This window comes from Mus caroli, unplaced genomic scaffold (genome assembly GCF_978045245.1).
Source record: "Mus caroli unplaced genomic scaffold, Mus_caroli_1 scaffold_12, whole genome shotgun sequence".
In the NCBI taxonomy this organism is placed as follows: domain Eukaryota; kingdom Metazoa; phylum Chordata; class Mammalia; order Rodentia; family Muridae; genus Mus; species Mus caroli.
This window is the reverse complement of record NW_028227267.1, coordinates 112,735,472-112,752,839: the sequence shown is the minus strand read 5'-3', so window position 1 is coordinate 112,752,839 and position 17,368 is coordinate 112,735,472. Positions and strand designations below refer to the sequence as shown.

At 39.6% G+C, this 17,368-nt stretch overlaps 1 protein-coding gene and 1 pseudogene across 1 annotated transcript in view; one reads left to right on the top strand and one right to left on the bottom strand.

The window, feature by feature from the left end:
• The window catches only part of Gpc5 (glypican 5), a 1,376,768-nt gene that overhangs the window by 878,183 nt on the left and 481,217 nt on the right, over positions 1 to 17,368 (bottom strand). The window lies entirely within an intron of this gene.
• LOC110309625 (high mobility group protein B3 pseudogene) lies at positions 13,937 to 14,592 on the top strand (annotated as a pseudogene).

Genomic DNA, 17,368 nt, shown 5'->3' with positions numbered 1-17,368 from the left:
TTGTATTGTATTGAATTACTGTAACAAATTTCTGCAGAGAAAGGCTTATTTGGATTCAGTATTAACAGGAACTACTCATGATAAGGAGGATCCACTCTTTTAAGCCTTGAATGGGACTGCTAGATGGCAATAGTGGGAAAATGTATGGTGGAGCAAAAGGTTTAGCGTGTGGCTAGGGACACAAATCTACCTGTCCATTTCAGGGGTTCAATTGATAAACTAAATGCTAGTCAATTAAACTTCATCTCTCAGAATTTCAACATCCTCAAATAATGCCATTCTGGGGATAAAGTATGCAACACAATGGTCTTTGGAGGAAATTTCCATCATTGTATCATAGAGTCTCCACATCTCTTCATTCTCCCTGCTGCCTTCATGCACCCAAGAGTTGAAAGGTGAATTACATTCACATGTTTGTTAAAAAAAAAACAAACCAAAAACAAACAAACAAACAAACAAACAAAAAACAAAAAAAAAAAACCCAAACACCACAGTTTAGATGTTTAAAAATCTATTAGACTTTTTTTCTATGAATTAGTATATTGAGTATACTAATTTGCATTTTAGAATATCTTTAGTGAAGAGATGGCATGTTGTCAGATTTAAAGTTTTAGAGAAAAAAACACAATCCAGAAACAAAACAAACAAAAAACACAGGTGATTCAATTTCATTATAATCACATGGTGATATCTGAAGTTTGTTAAGAGTTAGTATCATATCCAGTGTGCTAAAAGACTGCTAATTTTCTGCTGGATCCTTCCACAATAGATATCTAGTGACTCTGAATTCATGAAATTCTTAGGCAAATAGATGGTACTAGAAAATATCATCCTGAGTGAGGTAACCCAGTCACAAAAGAACACACATGGCATACACTCACTAATAAGTGGATATTAGCCCAGAAGCTAAGAATAACCCAGATACAATTCACAGACTACATGAAGCTCAAGAAGAAGGAAGACCAAAGTGTGGATACTTCTGTCCTTCTTAGAATGGGGAACAAAAATACCCATGGGAAGAGATACAGAGACAAAATGTGGAGCAGAGATGAAGGGAAACGCTATCCAGAGACTTCCCCACCTGGGGATACACCAATATACAGTCACCAAACCCAGACACTAGTGTGGATGCCAACAAGTGCTTACTGACAGGAGCCTGATATAGCTGTCTCCTGAGAGGCTCTGTCAGTGCCTGACAAATAGAGAGGTGGATGCTCTCAGCCAACCATTCGACTGAGCACAGGGTTCCCCAATGGAGGAGCTAGAGAAAGGACCCAGGGAACTAAAGGGGTTTGTAGCCCCTTAGGAGGAACAACAATATGAAACAACCAGGACCCCTGAACTCCCAGGGATTAAATCACCAACCAAAGAGTACACATGGAGGGACCCATGGCTCCAGCTGCACATTTAGCAGAGGATAGCTTTGTCTAGCACCAATGGGAGGAGAAGCCCTTGCCCTGCGAAGGCTTGATGTCCCTGTGTAGAGGAATGTCAGAACCAGGAAGTGGGAGTGGGTGGGTTGGTGAGCAGGGGGAGGGAAAGGGGATACAGGTTTTTGGAAGGGAAACCAGGAAAGGCGATAACATTTGAAATGTAAATAAAGAAAATATCTAATAAAAATTGTTAAAAAGATTAATGGCAGAGACCAGAAACAAACACTTGCTAAAAAAAATGCAGGAGAGGACCCAGAGATGGTAGCTATAGATAACTGATATGTTATAGACAAAATTAAAAGCAATTAAAAAACACCTGTTGCTCTATTTCAGGTAGATGATCATGAGGTAAAGGCGACAAACAAAAAGAGAGGAGAAAACCTTAAGATTGCAGTAATGGGTTGTTATTCACAGATGTAAGTGAAGCGCTAAGTTACAGGCTTAAAGAACTGCAAATGAGCATACAGGATTCAATCCAGAGGAAGAGGGTCTTTCAAGGAGGATAGAGTTTTCATGTCCATGTTGAATTTGAACCACCACGTTGCCTAAACCATATGATAGTAAGTTGAAGTTATCTGAGGCTAAGAAGAAACGTGTTAGAAGAAGATGAATAGTTGATTAGCAGAAAGTCATGAGCAGTGGAGGGAAAGAAAAAGAAAGCAATCGTGTGGTATTCTCAAAATAACTTTTAAAGAAGTTAGAGAAGGGAAAAAAAAAAGGTCCTGTAATAAGAGCAGTAAGAGAAATGGCAGAGAAATCAGGGCAGAGGAGCCAAGATAGAAAATATGCTGTATAGGTAAGTGTGCCTAGGCCAAGTGAGATAATTACTAATAAGATACTGTTGAACATTTAACTGAAAAAGTAAAGATAAGCAGTCAGTATAGCAAGACCATTTCAGTAGACTGATGGCAACATCCTCACTGCAGGAGGCCACGTCACTAACAGTAAGGGAAGAACTAAAAATTAGTAAAACTAAGGAAACCTTATAGAATCAGACAATTATCAAGCACAGTACTTGAAAAATCATTAATGCAAGCCCTCAGTAAACACCTCACTGTCATAAGTATGTTAATTCGGTAAGGTCCTTTCAGACATAAATAGCTGATTACTGTAATCTGGAAGTCAGTCATTTGCTTTGTGTATACTTAGTTTGTGAAGATTGCAGAAAAGTTTGGGTTAGTTTTTGTTGTTCTTGTTGTTTTGGGTTTGGGGGGTTGTTGTTTTTTTCTGTTTTGTTTTATTTTTGGCTTTGTTTTGTTGTTGTTACTTGAAATTACTCAGTGGGTAATAGTTGATGGTCTTAAAAACATTACAAGTGTCACTTAGTAAAGTTGTCACTTGTGACCAAACACCGGATAAGAAAGATTTATGGTGAGGAATGATTGAGATGAAGTCCCAACTTCAGACGTTCTGGAGCTCTGTGGTGGACGAGAATGTCAGAATGATTCATATCGTGATGGGCAGGAAGCAGAGTAAAATGGTAACATGGGAAACCCGTGTAAAATATTGCAAATGTAGCTTTCAAGGGCATGTTCACCGTGACCTACTTTCTTCAACCGTGTCCCATCATTCACAGTTCCACCACCTCTCAGCAGTGTACTGCTGAGATCAATAGGTAAGTCAGAGCCTCTGTGATCCACTATCTCTAGAAGACACTAGATCTCACTAACTCATAAAGACACATCGAGAGGTATCCCTCAACCCAGTCAAGTTGGCAACAATAACCCTGACAATAATGCACTGTATAATTATTTCTGTATTTCATAATTTCTACAATGATTTAAACCCCAATGGACATAATTTCTTATGAAATCTGGGAAGAGAGAAAGAGTATAAGTGTTAGAGAATGGGTAGGTATCTTACTTACTTTTCTACTGCTGTGACAAAGCACAATGGCCAAGGAAATTTATAAAAGCTAGCATTTAATTTGGGGGCTTACTTTCAGTTTTAGAGGGTGAGTCCATGACCATCATGTTGGGGTAGATAGCAGAAGGCAAGCAGGCCTGGTGCTGGAGCAATAGCTAAGAGCTTACATGTTGAGATACCAACTGTGAGGCAGAGAGAGAGCTACCTAGGAATGGCAGGAAATTTTGCAACCTTAAAGGCAACTCCCAGAAACAAACCTCCTCCAACAAGGCCATACTTCTTAATCCTCCCCAAACAATTGACCAACTGCAGACCAAGCATTCACACAGACAAACCTTGGGAAGCCATTCTCATTCAAACCATCACAGAAGGAATGCTATAAAATTCTATCTTCTGTCATAGCTGCTGCACTCATGAACTCACTGTGTCAGTGGCAATCTACAGAAGACCTACAGAAGACTGGGCCAACCTGCATTCTATCACAGATGGAGAAGATGTTCCTAAAATGTCATGTCTTCCAGGGGTGCTGCAGACAGTTAAAGATTCACAGGGTAGAAGAAGCCATATTCCTCAGAAGTATACAACAGTCATTGTGCCCACTGGATCAAATAACACTCTACCAATGCTCATGCAGGCTACTCTAGAGGATAAAGGCTTAAGAAGAAAGAGATTTGGTGGGGAAAGAAGGAAAATAGAATAACAAGGGACTTTGATTGCAGAATATTTTATAGGTATATGAAATCACATAAGAATAAATGAGCCAGGTGTGGTGGCACACTCCTTTAATCCCAGCACTTGGGAGGCAGAGGCAGGCAGATTTCCAAATTCGAGGCCAGCCTGGTCTACAAAGTGAGTTCCAGGACATCCAGGGCTATGTAGAGAAACCCTGTCTCAAACAAACAAACAAACAAACAAACAAACAAACAAACAATAAATAATTTCGGTGTTGGGTAGGTAAAAGGACTGAAGCCCTGAGGGATAGCAGAGACAATGGAATCAGGCAACCTCGGGGGATAGGAGGTTGGGGGAACTATCCAGAATGCACTACAGACCTGGGAGGTGAGGACCTTAGATGAAATGCCATACAGTAAGGAGAAGGAACTTATAGAGCCCACCTCTAGCAGGAAGACAGGCCATCAAGTGAAGGATGGGTTGCCATCCCACAGTCACAACTCTGACCCATAATTGTTCCTGCCTGAAATAATTACAGGGATGGAAATGGAGAGCAGCCTGAGGAAAAGAAGGTCCAGTGACAGGCCCAAAGAGGGATCTAACTCAAGGGGAGGTCCCAAGGCCTGACACTATTACTGAGCCTATGGAGCACTCACAAAAAGAACCTATCTTGACTGCCCTCCAGAATACCCAACAAGCAGCTGAAAGAGTCAGATGCAGATATTTCCACCCAACCAATGGGCAGAAGCAGCTGACCCGTGTTGTCGAATTAGGGAAGGCTGGAAGAAGCTGAGGAGAAGGGTGATCCTGTAGGAAGACTAGCAGTCTCAATCTGGACCCCAGAGATCTCTCAAATACTGGACCACCATATACGCAACATATACCAGCTGATATGAGACCCCCAAAACACATACAGTAGAGGACTCCCAGGTCTGTGCTCATTCAGAGACTGGAGGCCCCAGGGAGTTTTAGAGGTCAGGTGAGGTGGGAGCTGGGGACATCCATGTGGAGATAGGTGGGTGGGGAGGAGGTATGGGATGTGGAACACTCAAAGGGTGGACAGGGACAGGGAATAAAATATGGAGTGTAAAAAATAAATTAGCTGTGCAGTGGTGGCATATGCCTTTAATCCCAGCACTTGGGAGGCAGAGGCAGGCATATTTTCTGAGTTCAAGCCCAGCCTGGTCTACAGAGTGAGTTCCAGGACAGCCAGGGCTACACAGAGAAACCCTGTCTCAAAAATAAATAAATAAATAAAAATAAAAAATAAAAATAAAATAATTAATAAAAAAGAATAAATGATTTTAAAAAGTTTTAGTTATCAATGTTCTTTCAAATATGTATAAAAAGAAAACTCTAATCTGGGAAATTGCTCATTTTATCATGCAAGCTCAATGCCCTTACTGAAGTGAATACAAAGCTTTGCCCTCAGTCAGCACAAGACAATTACATACTCTTTTAAATAATCAGAAATAAATCAACGATGACCAATGCTAATCTCATTACTTTCAAAGAGAGTTCTTAAGATTTTGTTTCCAGTTGATTGTACACTAATTGAAATGGTTCTTTTATGCTAGCAATTGATTGTTTTAAGTGGACTAGCCAATAATGGAGTCAGAGTCCTACCTTCCACTCCAGAAAGCAGCCTTCAATTGAATATTCTCAAACAAACTAATTGTCGAATTTGATGGCCATTAACATTTAGTGAGTGCATTCCAAGTACTTTCTTCTCAAACGTGTGTTTTGAGGGCTGTTGCATTGCTAATACCAAGTGGAGAACTTGTTGATTATGGGATATTAGTACCAGAGGCCTGGGGCCACGACTACTGTGTGTGTCAGAACCATGTGAAGGAGTCGGTATAGATAGTGTCACTTTTCAGAAGAACCACAGGGTTAGGCAAAAGGAAAAAGAAAATCCAGAACCTGTTGACCTTTGAGATCTAAGGGACAGGCTGGTTTGATAGCACAGCTAAAACAAGTAGAAAATTTTTAAAATGTATTTCACAGTAAATTTACCATGAGTAGCTTGAGAACTCCTCAGAATTTAGAAACTTTGAAATAACAGTATCTTTAGAAAGTCTTGGCTTTTTTTTTTTTTTTTTTTTTGGTATTTGCAAATACTGTATTTTATGACTATTCATTGAGATTTAAGTTAAAATCTCTTTCATTCCGTCATGGTTCTCAAATGACTATTCATCAAACTGGTATTTCTCAAAAGAGACAAAAAAAGGGAGAGTCTATTTAGCATAGATGTTCCCTACATAAAATAAGAGTATCATCTCTGCTTGAATGTAATACACCGTGATCATTTGAAAAATGTTATCATATGTATGGTTATTTTACTCTTTAATGGCTATGATTTCTTCTCTTTCAGTAAGAAAGTAAAATTCACAAAATACATAAGTATACTTTCATAAAGAAGTTTTAATCCATATTAAACAGATGTTTAATAGAAACTTGATGCTCTTAAATGAGTTAGGTCTGAGGAAACAAAACACTAGTTAGTGGAAAACTGAATTCCAATGCATTTTGCATCCCATAATAAGAACATGCAAATTAATTTCTAAACAGCAACCATCAACTTTCCCTAATAGTACTCAGGGGTTGGTATTTGAGATTCTGTCAGCATTTTTTAAAAATAGTAGATGTTTAATGTTTAAAGACAATTTGTTACAGCTGCACCACTGTTCTCTCCTTAACAAGAGTCTTGAAATGCAGACTAAAGACCAGTCCTGTAATCGGAACAAAGTTGGATCCAGGAGGGAGTGTGGTAGGTGACCTGTTCCCTTTCCTCCAAGATTCTTCTTCATATTGCAGAAGTGCTTCCAGGTAGTGAAGAAACTGTGAGGCCCAGAGAAGGTCTCTAGGGAACTGACTATCTCACGACAGCCCATGTGTCTCAATGCATTGAGTCTTATCAATGAGCATTGAAAAACAAAAAGTAGAAAAAGAGTCTGCACTTAATATATTACACATATTAAGATTATTTGTACTAAAACCTCTCTCTTTTGAATCTCTGTAAGATTGTTTTTATTTTTAGTTCTTTTATTGGATAATTTATGTATTTACATTCTTTTTTATTGGATACTTTATTATTTATATTTCAAATGTTGTCCCTTTTCCAGGTTCCCCTCCACCTCCCCCTGCAAAACCTCCTATTCCCTCCCCCTGCCTCCATGAGGATGCTCCCTCACCTACCCACCCATTCCTGTCTCCTCCCTAGAATTCCCCTACACTGGGGCATTGAGCCTTCATCTTTTAATTAAAAATTTTTTATCTAAAATAATTAAGCCTTTATTGTAAGGAATCTGCAATTGTTAAAAATTCCATGCAGCCAGATTAGCCAGACCGAAGTTTATACATCTCAACGAACTTCTATCCACTTAGGACAGTTATTCAGAAACTGTAGTGCTTCAAAGTGGATTTCATGATTTCAGTAGCAATTATAATTTTATGTACTCTTTGTCACAAAAATGAAACAACATTTATGACAGATTTAAAAAATAAAAACAAAGCTTTATATCGTCTTTAATAATTCACATAGATTTTAGTCTTATGTGTAGATCTTAACCTATAATATATACACATAGAGGTCAGAGAATATATATCTGAGAACAGTATAACACACACAAAGCACAAGTAGAGAGAATTAATATTAGCTGATAAGGAAGGGTGCAAGATAGATAAGGCTACAATATTTATTTTGGCTATTCTAGGCTGTCTTGCTCATGCTAACAGTGATAAGGAACCTGTCATTTGGTGTCTAACACCCCTAAATGGTACATAGTGCTGGCATTTTCTGGACTTCTATCTGACCCTTCGGAATATGGGAAAAGCTGTTGCATGTCGTTCCTATTCCAGATAACTCAGGTTTTCCTGTGAACACAGGTTTACAATATTGACAGCAAATGTCCTTACCAGGTCTTTTTCTTGCCAATACTTCCAATCTACATGGATACTAATTCCAGTTCTAATACTCACCAGGTTCTAACTATTTCTCATAATTATCTACATGAATCATTCATTTACCAATTACTAGCATCATCCACGTGCATGGCTTTTTTTTTTTTTTTTTTTACTTTCTCTCCACGAGATCCATGTTCCACAATATAGCCAAAAGATCATTATGAAACATAAATCAGGGACAAGACAAGGCTGCCTAATCTGTCCCTCTCTATTCAATATTGTACTTGAAGGTCTCCCCAGAGCTAAAAGGAAATCAATTGGATGCAAATTGGAAAGGAAGAAGTCAAAGTGTCACTATTTTCAGATAATATGATGGTGTACATGAGCAATGCCCAAAATTCTACCAGAGAACTCTTACAGCTAATAAACTGTCTCAGCAAAAGGCAGAATATAAAATTATCTCAAGTAATTCAATAGTCTTCCATTATACTAATGATAAACGGGATGAGAAAGAAATTAGGGAAACAACATCCTTCACAATAGCCACAAATAGTATAAAATATCTTGGTGTAACTCTTATCAAGCAAGTGAAAGATCTGTATGACAAGAACTTCAAATCCCTGAAGAAAGAAATTGAAGAAGCCCTCAGGAAACACAAAGACACAATCCATGGCAGTATGTTCATGGATTTGTAGCATTAACATTATGAAAATGGCCATCTTACCAAAAGCAATATACAGATTCAATGCAATCACCATCAAAACTCAAACACAACTCTTCATATTGGAAGAGAAATTCTCAACTTCATATGGAAAAACAATAAACTCAGGGTAGCCAAAACAGCTCTCAACAATAAAAGACCTTCTGGGGGAATCAGCATCCCTGACCTCAAACTATACTACAGAGCAATAATGGTAAGGACCAATTTATTGGTACAGAGACAGACAGGTCGATCAATGGAATAGAATCAAAGGACCAGAAATAAATCCACATGCCTATGGGCACTTGACCTTTGAAAATGAAGCCAAAAGCATACAGTGGATAAAAGGAAACATCTTCAATAAATGGTGTTTGCCTACCTTGCAGTCTGTATGTAGAAGGATGAAAATAGAACCATATTTACCTTCTTATGAAAGCTCAAGTCCAAAGTAGACCAAGGGCTTCTACATAAAACCAGATACACTATAAAAGAAGAGAAAGTGGGAAAGTGCCTTGAACCCATTGGCACACGGAAAATTTTCTGAACAGACCATTAACAGCTCAGGCTCTAAGATCAAAAATTGATAAATGGGACCTCATGAAACTGGAAAGCTTCTGAAAGGCAAAGGACATACTCAATAGGACAAACTGGCAACCTACAGATTGGGAAAAATAATCTTTATTAACCCTACATCCCATAGAGGGCTGATATCAAAAATATATAAAGAACTAAAGAAGTTAACCTTTAAAAAACCAAATAACCCAATTTTAAAAATAGGGTGCAGAGGGAAAAAAAGAATTCATAACAGGGAAATCTTGATAGGCAGAGAAGCATTTAAAGAAATGTTCAAAATCTTTAGTCATCAGAGAAATGCAAATCAAAAGAACCCTGAGATTCTACCTCACACCAGTCTGAATGGCTAAGAACAAAACCTCAAGTGACAGCACATGCTGGTGAGGATGTGGAGAAAGAGGAACACTCCTCCATTGCTGGTGGGATTGCAAACTCATACAACCACTCGAGAAATCGACCTGGTGGTTCCTCAGAAAATCGGAAGTAGTTCTCCCTGAAGACCCAGCAATACTAGTAGGCATATACCCAAAAGATGCCCCACTATACCACAAGGACACATGCTCCACCATGTTCATAGCAGCCTTACTCATAACAGTCAGAAGCTAGAAACAACCCAGATGTTACTCATCTGAAGAATGGATACAGAAAATGTGGTTCAATTGCACAATGGAATACTACTCAGCTATTAAAAACAAGTACATCATGAATCTTGCAAGGAAATGGACGAAACTAGAAAATATATTCCTGAGTGAGGTAACTCAGCTCAAAAAGGACATGCACATGGTATATACTCACTGATAAGTGAATTTTAGCCAAAATGTACAGAATGCCTAGGATACAACCCACAGACTTTAAGAAGTTTAACAAGCAGGAAGTCCCAAGTGAGGATGCTTCAATCCCACTTAGAAGGGGAAACAAAATAATTATGGAAGGCAGAAGGAATGGGGGACTTTGGTAGAATATTGGAGGGGGAGTGGAAAAGCAGAACAGGATCAGGTATGGGGAGAGGGGTCCAGAAATGAAATTAAGGGGGCAGGAAAATAAATAGAAATAACCAGCCTCTGGTGTGAGATGGGAAAGGAGGGCTCTAGAAAGTCCCAGATACCTGGGATATGAGAGACTCTCAGGACTCAATGGGGGTGACCTTAGCCAAAATGCCCGACACTGGTGGGGGGGGGGCGGAACTCATAGTCTATCTCCAGTAGATAAACAGGGTCTCAAATGGACATACTCACAAACCAACCCACAGTCAAATTTTCTGACCCAGAACTCTTCCTGTCTAAAAGAACTGCAGCGACAAAAATGGAGAAGAAAATGAAGGAAAGGTGGTCTAGTGACTGGCCCATCTCCTGGGAAGTCACATAGGCCAGACACTATTCCTAATGCTATGATAAGCTTACAGACTAGAGCCTAGCACAGCTGTCCTCTGAGAGGCCCTACCAGCAGCTGACTAAGACAGACTCATATACTTATACCTAACCATTGAACTGAAGTCAGGGATCACTGTGGTTGAATTATAGAAAGAAGAAGCTGAAGGGGACACCAACCTCATAGGAAGAACAGCAGTGTGAACTAACAGAGACCCCCTCAGAGCTCCCAGAAACTGAGCCATCGATTATGCAGCATGCATGGGCTGGTCTGAGGCACCCGACATATAACATAGGACCTCCTGGTCAGGCCTTAGTGGGAGAAGATGCACCTAATCCTTGGGAGACTTGGGGCTGCACAGAGGATACCTGGTGAAGGGGGTGGGGCAAGAGAAGGAGCACCCTTTTGGTCGCAAAGAAGAGGAGGAACTGGATTAGGAACTGAGGGAGGGGGCACCAGGAAGGAGGGCAACTGCTGGAATGCAAATAAATAAAATAATTTTAAAAAACACAAATCAAGTTAAACCTTCTCCTCCTCCATTATGAGTAAAACGTGCGCCGAGAGCTGAGGACATTCTCCCACGCATTTGCATGCCTTCCTCCACTGTCCGTTCACCCTGCTACAGCCTTGTGGATTTCTGCCCTTGAAGATGATAAACTTTCCCTCAGTCCTTTCACCCCAGAGTTCTCACCAATTTTCCTGATTCCTTTCTTTCAGGCAACAGCACACTCACCCTAAGTTCTCTTGTCAGTCTCCTGTGTTTCTTTGTAATTCTTGCCAGCAATTGCTATGCTTGCTCTGAATTTACATTTTTTTCTCAGAGTACAAACCCACTGAGAGTAGAAGTGTCTACTTTGGATCACTGTTGTGTAAATCTACCATAAACCTATGAAGTTAAAAGCAATATGCCAAGTGCTTTTAATAAAATAACGGTAGAAAGATTGAAAATGTGGGCATTTCAATATAAAATCTCGTAGACCCACTTGCTTAGTGATTAATTGCAGAAGTCAGAGAAAATGAGGTCACAGCCCAAGCAGGCCAAAAAACACAGGTGTTTCAGAAATAACATATGGAAGTAATTATTACTAATATTTTTGCTGGCAAAGGATATGAATAGATTTTCATTGTATGATTGTATAAAGACAAAAGCAAGGGGCACATTAATCTCACTTATAATGTAGCATTTTGCCATAGTGCACAGTTACAGGTGTAGCTAACATCCATTATAATGAAAACAACTTTTATATACATACTACTTGATCGTTGAAATCTATGGATTGGGCTGTGAAATATGTCCAAATGTCCGTGCCCTCACTTAACCCACATGACTCCCAGTGTAATGAATTCTCACACCAGAAGATAACCTTTCTGAACTGTTTTCACAGATGACACCAGGGATCCTGTTAACTGTCCTTTGCTGTTGCATATGACACCAGCCACCTTGCTCGGCATATACATATTACTAGGGGTCAAAAGTCAGGCAAAAATAAAACCTTTTTCATCATTTGCAGAAAAGTCAGCCTAGGAAGCAGTATATATTATAAGGCACAAAAAGTTAATGTTTCAGTGACACCTGTTCAGGATATGACTTTCTGTGATCTTTTACAAACATCTAATTTTCAGCCATATCATCCCAACAGAATTGAAATTCAGACCTCAAAGGCAGTATATACTTGATACTTTCATATAATTCTATAATGAAACTGAAGACTGAATAATTTGAAATCTACATACTCATAAAGATGAAAGAATAGAGTGCAATCTAAGCAGAAGCTTAAAAGCTAAGACCATTTCCCTGCAAAACTTGAAAAGAATGTGGCTTTGATATCTTTGTAACAAGGATTTAGCCATGTTATGCTACAGACAAAACAGATCAGTAATTCATTCTCCACAGGGCTTTTACAGAGATTGGAGACCTACTCCTTCCTTTGTGTATACCCTCTTAGGTTTAAGCACTTGTCTATATAATAGAGAGCAGGTAAAAACATATTAAGAACCACTAAGTTTTCATCTATACATACATGTCATAGATTATAGATAAATAGAAGATAAATAGATGATAAACAGATAGATAGATAGATAGATAGAGAGAGAGAGAGAGAGAGAGAGAGAGATAGATAGATAGATAGATAGATAGATAGATAGATAGATAATAAATATAGGTTGATAGATAGATGATAGGTAGATGGTAGATACAGGACAGCTTGACCGCATGTCTACTTTATATGTATATTTGTGTTTATCCTACTACACACAATTATCACTGCTTCTCTAGATGATGTATTTAACTTCCTACAATAATTAAGGGAATAACGAGATAAGATCTGGCAATGTCTGCCTTTGGTGGGTGCTTAGAGCCAATGCCCATGGTGGATCCAGAAACCTACAGGGTCTACTGCCAAAGGCAGCCAGTGGTTAGAGAAGTTACTCTGCAGACACTCTTTTGAAGGAGCAAAGCTTAATTTACTGGTGCTGGCAGCCTCTGCAGTCCACAGAAAAATTGTGAACTCTTTTAACTCCTTAGGGCTGTTAAGAAAGAGAAAGAGAGAAAACTCACACATACAGGGGCACACAGACACAGACACACATACATGCACACACACACACACACACACACTGAATGGTAAAAACAAAAGGCAGAGTCCAATAACATCAAATATTCATGCATATATACAAACACACATACACACATGCATACAGACCTACAGACAGACATTGTCACATATAGAATGGTTAGAGGAAAGTTCCAGCAAGCAGGCTCCAGGTATTCCACACATACAGAAAGACACACAAATTGGTGAATAGAAGGAATAATGTTCCAACCCCCATTTGCACAAACGTTACACATACACACATAATTGGTAGAAACAATGTTTCAGCTACACCATGCCATAATGCATTCTTTCTTCCCTAGCTTATGTATTCAAAAAAAATCAAGTTATATACAATTACAATGTGAATGCTTTAGTTTTCTTCTAGTGAATGATTATGAAAAAAAATGGTGTGTTTTCCAATACCTTTACAAGAATTACATTACATAATGCAGGTAAAGAAAACAAATTATTCTACAAAACCCACATACGTTCCTAACCAAGCAACTTGTTATAGATTAACAAAGTGTACGCAAGCAAGGTAGTTTTGTCAGCCAGTTTCTCTTACTGGCAGGCAGAAATCTGCAGTTACAACGAAAGCAGTAATTATTTTATTATTTATCTTTAAAAGTCATCATGTAGTTATCTTAAAGAATCATAAATTTAGGTACCGCCCTAGCCTGGTGCCACCTCTCCTGCAGCTGCAGTGGCCCATGCCTCCACAAGCACGCTGCTACCACTCTGGCTGTCTCCACTCCCGCATCCTTGCCGTCCTTTCTCCTTCTCTGCTGCTAGGTGGCCAAGAAGGAAGATGCAATTCAGTCAGGATGGCTAAAGGTGACCCCAAGACACCAAAGGGCAAGATGTCTGCTTATGGCTTCTTCGTGCAGACATGCAGGGAAGAACATAAAAAGAAAAACCCAGAGGTTTCCGTCAATTTTGCAGAGTTCTCCAAGAAGTTCTCTGAGAGGTGGAAGACCATGTCTAGCAAATGAAATCAAAGTTTGATGAAATGGCAAAGGCAGATAAAGTATGCTATGATTGGGAGATGAAAAAATTATGGACCAGCTAAAGGAGGCAAGAAGGACCCAAATGCCCTCCCCCCCCCAGACCTCCGTCTGGAGTTTTCTTATTCTGCTCTGAATTCCGCCCCAAGATCAAATCCACAAACCCTGACATCTCCATTGACGATGTGGCAAAAAAGCTGGGTGAGATGTGGAAGAACTTCATTGACAGTGAAAAGCAGCCTTACGTCACCAAGGCAGCAAAGCTGAAGGAGAAGGATGAGAAGGATGTCGCTGACTGTAAGTCTAAAAGGAAGTTTGATGGCGCCAAGGGTCCTGCTAAAGTTGCCCGGAAAAAGGTGGAAGAAGAGGAAGAGGAGGAGGAAGAGGAGGAGGAGGAAGAGGAAGAAAAGGAGGAGGAAGAGGAAGAAAAACTGTCTCCTTGTGAATACCTTAGAGTAGGAGAGCACTGTGATTGACACATCTCTTATTTGAGTTGAGTCTATTGCCCTTGTTAGATTTAATTACAAAATTTGATCACGATCATATTGGAGTTTCTCAAAGTGTCAGTGGTTTACATGAAGTGACCATGGGTGTCCGGAGTGCCCTGAAACTGTATTAAAGTTGTACATTGCTCCAAACATTTTTTAAATGAAAAGGCACTTTCGCGTCCTCCTCACTCAGTACACCTTGCTGTTGGTGTGACAAGGCATTTGAAGAGGTTTCTGGATTTTGTTCTCAACTCGTACGGTAGTGTTAACTATATGGCTATTGGCTAGAAATCCTGAGTTGTCAGCTGTACATATCTATAGTTTGTAAAGAGAATAAAACAACCCAGACAGATTCTTGATGTTCCTTGTTTGTCATAGAGGCTGTGAGGGGAAGATATCTTTTGGAGGGGGCCGTAACTCAGGGCGTGCACTGTGAGGCTGGACCTGTTGATACTACCGTGGGCATCCATTTAGCTTCAGGCTGTCCTGTGTTTGTATATAGTGGCATAACATTCTGCTGACATTCTTAGTTGTAGAAAGGGGGGAGGGGTCAGCTGGCATGAGAAGTGTTTGGAGTTTTTTCTTTAGTTAAGTGCAGTAGGTTTTAAACTTTTTATTTTATTTTTTCATTGATGACTAGATGATATTAGCTTCAATATTATTCATGTTTTATAAATACCATTAGGCAAAAAACTAATTGAGTAGTATAGGTATAAATTCTCTGTAAATATACTTAGAAATAACTATGTAATTTGAACTCTTAAATCTTGTTTTGAAAATGTCTTTTGTGTCTTAGCTTTGTGGATCTATTAATTACAGCAGAAGTAGGGCAAAAAGTGATTTCAGATACAATTCATTCTCTTCTTGTGTGTTTCTGAGGCCATGTTTTAATATAGAAATTGTCTAAGTGACCTATTATATATTGAAAGAAATTAAAAATTCAAATTTAACATCTGTTATACAAGTTATGCTATGAATTGCACACACACAGATAAATACCCACTTAATCATGGAAATAGGCTTGGTCAGGCCAAGTTGGAACGGTTTTGTTGATTTTTTAATATTTTTTATTAGGTATTTTCCTCGTTTACATTTCCAATGCTATCCCAAAAGTCCCCCATACCCTCCCCCCCCCACTCCCCTACCCACCCACTCCCACTTTTTGGCCCTGTCGTTCCCCTGTACTGGGGCATATAAAGTTTGCGTGTCCAATGGGCCTCTCTTTCCAGTGATGACCGACTAGGCCATCTTTTGATACATATACAGCTAGAGTCAAGAGCTCTGGGGTACTGGTTAGTTCATAATTTTGTTCCACCTATAGGGTTGCAGATCCCTTTAGATCCTTGGGTACATTCTCTAGCTCCTCCATTGGGGGCCCTGAGATCCATCCAATAGCTGACTGTGAGCATCCACTTCTGTGTTTGCTAGGCCCCGGCCTAGTCTCACAAGAGACAGCTATATCTGGGTCCTTTCAGCAAAATCTTGCTAGGGTATGCAATGGTGTCAGCGTTTGGAACCTGATTATGGGATGGATCCCTGGATATGGCAGTCTCTAAATGGCCCATGCTTTCGTCACAGCTCCAAACTTTCTCTCTGTAACACCTTAAACTTTTTAAAGAAACTGTAGGACTCATCGTTGTCAGCAAAGCAAAGAACTACTGCATCAGTGGAAGTTCAAGAACCCTCTGGACCTAAACGCAATTTTCAACAATCTGTTATTTTTTTGTATGTTTAGAATGCTGAAATGTTTTGGAAGTTAAATAAAGAGTATTACATTTTTAAAACTGAAAAAAAAAGAATCATACATTTAAACCTTTATGTAAACATCAGTCATAGCTACCTGAGATCCACAAATGCAAATCTAATCATCAGTAATTTTAATAAATCATATCAGGAAGCTGAGAGCAAAAAATGTGTATAAGAAATCAATTATCTCCAGTCCAGCCTCAGTGACATTCACACCACTCAGTGCGGCCATTGTTCTTGTTTCCTGACCAGAAAGGTCCCCAGCTTAACTAATAAGAGTGGACCTCTCAGAGCCAGTAGTAAAATCATCTCAACCTAGTTTTGCTAACAACTTTATTTTGTCCAAATGTTTTCTAAGGGTGGTGGTCACTGTTGGCAATCTACAACTCTTCTCTAGGGTGGTGATAGAATCATAACGTGCTCCAGCAGCAATGCCTGCAAGAGATCACGGATTAATATTGTGAATGCGAGAGATGCTGCCCAGTGAGGGACTGGAAGCCCCCTTCGAGTTTTCTTAGATTCAGATAAATCTTAGATGAAGAGAGGGATGTAAGGGCAGCAGGCAGAGGTGAACTCCATAACAGCATAAAGTCCTCAGAACACATAGTCCTCGGCGGTGCCACATCGAGTCCCACCCATATGACTGTGGTAACTCATGGGCTGTACCCCATTACTTCTGAAGCCATTTGTTGCTTCTCATGCATGGCCCTCAGCAAAGATCATAGCATCGCTACTTTTGTACTCAAAGATAACCTTGTACCCTCACTGGGTCACTTGAAAGCCATTATAGAAGTCACTGCTTTTTTTGTTTTGCAGTACAGTGAGTTCATTACTGTTACTGCTATTCTGGTTCCTTGTCCGCTGTGCACGATAGTTTCAAACCACTTACGCTTACAAACCAATCAAAGTCACTTTGACAAGAGTAATCACTCTGACAGCTGCAGGTCTTCTTGTCTTAGTTCCTGTTGACTTGGACCTGAGTTAACATAGCTGATCCTTATCCCAGTATCATCAGGCA